At 38.3% G+C, this 5,716-nt stretch overlaps 1 non-coding gene across 1 annotated transcript; it reads left to right on the forward strand.

Annotated features, from left to right (window-relative positions):
- The first annotated feature begins 2,426 nt into the window (after positions 1 to 2,426).
- On the forward strand, positions 2,427 to 5,434 carry LOC101464490 (uncharacterized). Its single transcript, XR_013095280.1, has 4 exons — positions 2,427 to 2,518; positions 2,930 to 3,007; positions 4,600 to 4,707; positions 5,160 to 5,434. It is a non-coding gene; the product is annotated as an uncharacterized LOC101464490 (transcript).
- Positions 5,435 to 5,716: the final 282 nt, after the last annotated feature.

The following is a 5,716-nucleotide window of genomic DNA, read 5'->3' on the forward strand; positions in this document are numbered from 1 at the left end:
AGTGGCCCTTAATGGAGTGGAACGCGGGCCTCAATGCTCCTCAATGCTATGGAGATGAAACTGCCACAACGAATGAAGCTGTTCAAAAACGACTCGGACTTGCCCCAATGAAAAAGAAGATGAGGGAAGTGCGCCTATGGTGGTATGGACACGTCATGCACACTGAGGAGAATTCAGTGTCAAGATCAGCCCTCCGACTTGATCCTGGAGGCTGCTGACCGTGAGGAAGACCGAAGAAGCGGCGGATGGACGCAATCACTGAAGACATGCGCGCAGTGGATCTCGTCCCAGAGGACACCAAGATCGATCCAAATGGAGAAGACACGCAGCGGACCCCGAGCAGGGAGGACGCTAGGAAAGAGAGAAAAAGACAGAGCAGGACTACCAGTGAGATATCTAAAAATAGCATCTGTGTTGAACATGGTCCAGGGATGCAGGAAAGATGATTTTGAACAGGAGATCAGTCAAATTTAAGTCAGTTAAGATTTACGAATTTCTCTCTCTCTCTCTCTCTCTCTCTCTCTCTCGCACGCACGCACGCACGCACGCACGCACGCACGCACGCACGCACACACACACACACACACACAAATATATATAAAGTATAACTTTTGCTCATGTAATGCTTTCGATTCCATTTAAAGTTCGCCGTCATTCACATCTTCTGTTTGTTTTTCTCCTGCAGACAGCATTTGTCATAAATGCAGTAAAAGTTTACACAGGTTCATTTTCCCTCAGCTGAAATGTGCTGAGTCTTCCCTCCCTTTGATGGACAGAGATATTACACCTCTCTGACTCTGAGGGCAAATCTTGCAGCAATAACAGTTTTCCAGCTCACAGCATAGCTCACCTTTCAGGCACAGGCGCTGTGTTATGAACTGGATAAAAGTCTGCCTGCTGTTGCTTTTATGTTGCAACCACTGTAAACAATGTCCACACACTGATTAACTTTCACCATTTTTTCTTATTGTTCTTAAGTATTCCTCTACTTGTTTCACTTATATCCTTTGCTTTATATCTGCTCTGTTAAGCCCTTACATTTAATTTTCCCTACCTCTTATAGGGTGTCCACATCCTGCACATCCTAAAAAAATATGTCTCACATTTTGATTGTCTGTGGTTTTAAAAAGTTAACGCTATGAGACAGACACTTTTATAAAGCCTGGTTTTTATCCAGTAGCAATAAAGAAGCAAGTGGAGACTCTCGGTATGGGTCAAGTGCAGGTTAACCTGGCAGTTGAGAACAATTTTAACAGTTATTAGAATAAAAAAAGTGAATTAATGGGTGTAGGAAAATGGACAGAACACCACCAGGACTAGTTTTCTTTGATACTCTTTGCACTGAGTGTGAGTTGAAAAAGTCTCACATATCACTGATAAAGTCCAATTTTAATTTTAATTTTCTGTTGTTTGTTTTTTAATTCTTCAGGGACATATGTTTGGCTTTTCTTCCTTCTGTTCAGTATAGACCTTTTGCATGCCATCCATCCCAAACAAGTGCTCTGGTCTCTAGAGGTTAAATCAAAATATAACTTTTTCAAGAAACTGCAAAAAACATATCTGGAGTGGAAGCCACGTCTGGTCTTCAACTGGAACATTGTGACACCTTGATTGTTTTCTCACTCAGCCATTCTGTTATAGATTTGCTGCTGTGCTCTTGCATGATCCAGTTTCGGCAGAGCTTTAGGTGTCAGACAGATGGCCTCATATTTGACTTTAGAATACTTTGGTTTACAAAGTCAAATGGTTGGTTCAATGACCGCAACAAGCCCTAATCATCATGCCTGCACCATCGTGCTTAACAGTTGATGTGGTGTTTTTGGTTTTCTTGATTTGGATTCTGTGCATTAAACATGCAGAAGTATTGTAGTTTGCTCATACGTATCTTTGCAAACCCAAGTCGTGCTGCTATGTTCTTTCTTAGAGAGAAGGATCCTGGTAGCATACTTTACATTTGAGATGTTAAACAAGGCCTCTGGAGTGTGACCTAGGGGTGAATTTGCTTAAACATCTACCTTAGGAAATGTATTGTTTGAACACTCACCTGAATGTTCCATACCAGCAAACTGCCAAGTCTTCTGCTATTATACACTGATGATCAATTAATCAAGTGCATTTGATTATCTATTCCAATGGAAGCAGTAAGAGTGTACTGAGATATCCACATGACCATAGGAACAGGAAGGTTGACCTGAATGTGAATAGTACTACTTTCACTAAGCATGCCATCAGTAATCAGTGAAATAAACGTTATTGACCTACCTTTATTCTTTAAATTGTACATGCAGATGAAAAATCAAACAGAAATCACCTAGAGCAAGAAGAAAAATATAATAGCTTCAACTTAAAATCTATTAATAATTGATCTCTGTTACATAAACTCTTCGGTATGTTGGTCAACATTTCAGACGTCTGGACTCTGAAACCAAACAAATGGGTTGTTTGCTTTTTTCCGTTGTTGCTGTTACAAAAAGCTCCTCGCTCCTCACAGGCTGAATCATTTCCTTCACATTCACAGGTGAGTGGCTGCAGGGATTTGTGATAAAAATAACGAGGTAGAAATAATTTAAAAATGTCTAATGTACTCACAGTTGATTTTTTTTTTCTTTACCTGATTTCTGTCTGTTGTTTTGTCCTCTTTAGTTTCTTCTGGTATTACTTGAAAATTTTGTTACCTATTTTTAATTTTGTTTAATAAAATAACAAAAAATATTTAAAGTCAGTGAGCGTGAACCGAAATCAGGGAGACTTGTTTCATTAAAAATACCCCAAATCTTGTCCGAACTGTAAACGGCAGCATGAGTGTGTGTGTGTGTGTTTCGAGTCCCTGAATGTGTTATCCATTTTTTTTATTTGCACAAAGTCAAATCCCTGCCTCTTATCTCGGCGTGACAATGCTGGAAACTCTGCTTTTTGTTTTGGTTTTCAGACGTGACAGTCCTTTCAATCACGATGAGGAGCTCTGTGGTGTTTTGCCTAGCTGTCAGCTTTGCCATGTTTGGATTTGGTAAGGGGAAAAAAGGAACTCTTTTTTTTTTTTTTTCCTAAAAAGTGCAGCCAAGTGGGGCTAAGTCATAGAGATTATCAGCCTGAGGGAACATTTTAGCAGATCACTGTGCTGTTTGCATGTTCTGCTGTCATGTCATGTGCCTCCACTTATAAATATTAATTCACGTCTCTGGACATGCAGTTTGCTTTGTGCAAAGTTGGATTGCTGTTTTTTTCTATATTTTTGGGGGGTTTCTTTTATTGACAAGTTCCTAAAATATTAATGAAATATAGCAAACATGAGGCCACTGCACATGTTTTTCAGATTTTTACAGTCCATGAGACTTTTATTTTGCCTTTGCCTTAAAGAAAAAGTTGTGAAATATACTCATTTTCTTTCCTGCAAAAACAGAAAACAGGGCTCCATCCAAAGTCATGTAATCAGTGTGAACACACCAGAATTATCAGTTTAGTGTCACTTAATTTTCAGAGAAGGTTTAACATTTTATTGTCTGCCTTGAAGCACTTCCTTACTATCAAGGACACCCTCGTAAACCGATTAATGCATTTTGGGGCAATTTGGGGTGCCAACCTTCATGTCCCCTTTTTAAATGCCTTCACTTTCCTTTAGGGCTCTCTTCATGTTGATTTTCAGGAGCCCAAAGTGGCCATATTTAGACAAAAGCTAAATCCAGCTAAACTTAGTTAGAAAGCCACATCCATAGACTCTATGAATGCAACACAAAAAAGGTACTGCAGGTCATCTACCCGTTGGAAGGTTGGTGGTTTGATCCCCAGCTACTCCAAATGCATGTTGAGGTATCATTGAGGTATCCTTGAACAAGTTACTGAACCTTGTGTGTGAGTATGTGAGTATGTTAGACAAAAGGCTTAGATGTAGAAAAAAGCACTTGTATGAATGCGTGTGTAAACGGATGAATGAGGTGCAGGTGCTTGTGCCGAGACACCTGTCAGTCAAAGGACCCACACTCTGAAATTTGAGTCTGCAGGCATGTTTATTTATTTTTAAAAAAAATACTATAATACTAACATGAGAGACCCTGGGATTCACTCATTTTTTGAGACAGCCTAGTGGTCATTAGAGGAACTTTAGAGGAACTGCAGTTTTTGGCAGTCAGCGGTGGTTTTATATATGAGACCTGGGGGTTGCCAATTATGGAGGGCCAAAGTATGTCAAAATGAATTTAAATAAATACATCATCCAACAATTTAATGAGTAATTAATTTATTAATTAAATAAAATCAGTTCATTTATTGAAAACATTTAAGACATTTTTTAATTTCCATTTTTAATCAATTAATGCCAGATTTAATTAATAATATAATTAGTTAATTAATTATTTCCAGTTTTCATACTGACACAATTTATTCATTATTTAACAATGTATTTATTTAACTCATTTTGGCACTCATGGCCCTCCATAGTCCTTTAATCATTATGAAAACTGAGTGACTATTTGAGCTGTTTTAGAGCTCTTTTCTTAAAGCTTGTTCTCAGGCATGAGCATAAATAAATAAAATTCCCAACCACTGACTAAATCTAAATCTAATCTAAAGCTAAACAATGTGAACTCTGCAACTCCTCTCCAGGCCTCTCGCTGCAGTGTTACTCCTGCCCGGGTGGGTCTTCCCAGAACTGTGCAGTCAAGCAGGAGTGTAGCCAGGGGAAGGACTCCTGCCTCAAACTCACCAGTGGTGGTAAGCATTGTTCAGGACAAAAGACAAACATAAATCTGTCTATAGCATGAGTGTGTTAAACAACTTATTATGGAATGAAGGGATTACCTAATAAGGTGAAGAATGCATTTTTCATTAAACTGTGACACATTGCTCTTAACAGTAATGATAATAATAACAGTAATCCACTGACAAACACAAAAGCAATTCTAGATTTTGCATTCTTTTGTTTGCGTTTCACTAAATTTCAGCAATATTGAAAAACTTCATTTGAATTATAAACAAATTCAATTTATTATAAAGTAAGAAAACATATTTCCTGCACAGATTCTATTTGGAAAATGCTTCTTTTCAAAGTTTTATTAGTTTTTTTTTTAAAAAATTGGCTATTGTGCAAGTTATTTCAAATCAAAATTCACAATTGTATGTATTTGTTAATCTGACAATACTGACCTCGCACTGCCTCACCTCAGGCAAGACCTACACTGAATGTTTGCGGTATGCAGACTGTGACTTCATGACTCTGGCTGTCAGATACTCCCTCCCTGACTTCACCTTCTCCTGTTGTCAGAAAACACTCTGCAACGGTGAAGAAAAGACTTTGCTTGAGAAATTGAAAGATTTGTTTGGTTAAATGATTAAAAAGAAAGAAAGAAATCAAGTAAAAAGGTTGATTCTTATGTAACACTTAATTCTTTTGCTGCATTTACTAATTGTTATAGGCTGAACAATAAAGTCTTAAATTGTGTGCTGACTTTGACGTGGACTTTTTGGACGAGTTGCAAACAGTCACTGCCTTTCTGTAGGAAGTGCGCTTTTAAGATCAGACACTGGGGTGAACAAAGCAGCGATGAAACATCTTAACATTTGACTGATCTGATGTCAGGGACAAACATGGGAGGAAACTGGAAGGTTCGCTGGTGCATTCCTGCTGGTGTGGTGTGCTGCAGACCATATGCCTTTCTACATTCATCCACACTGCATACTCTGCACATGAACTAATTTCTGTCTGATACAAAGAAAAACAAAG

This window comes from Maylandia zebra, linkage group LG22 (assembly GCF_041146795.1).
Source record: "Maylandia zebra isolate NMK-2024a linkage group LG22, Mzebra_GT3a, whole genome shotgun sequence".
NCBI classification, from domain to species: Eukaryota; Metazoa; Chordata; class Actinopteri; order Cichliformes; family Cichlidae; genus Maylandia; species Maylandia zebra.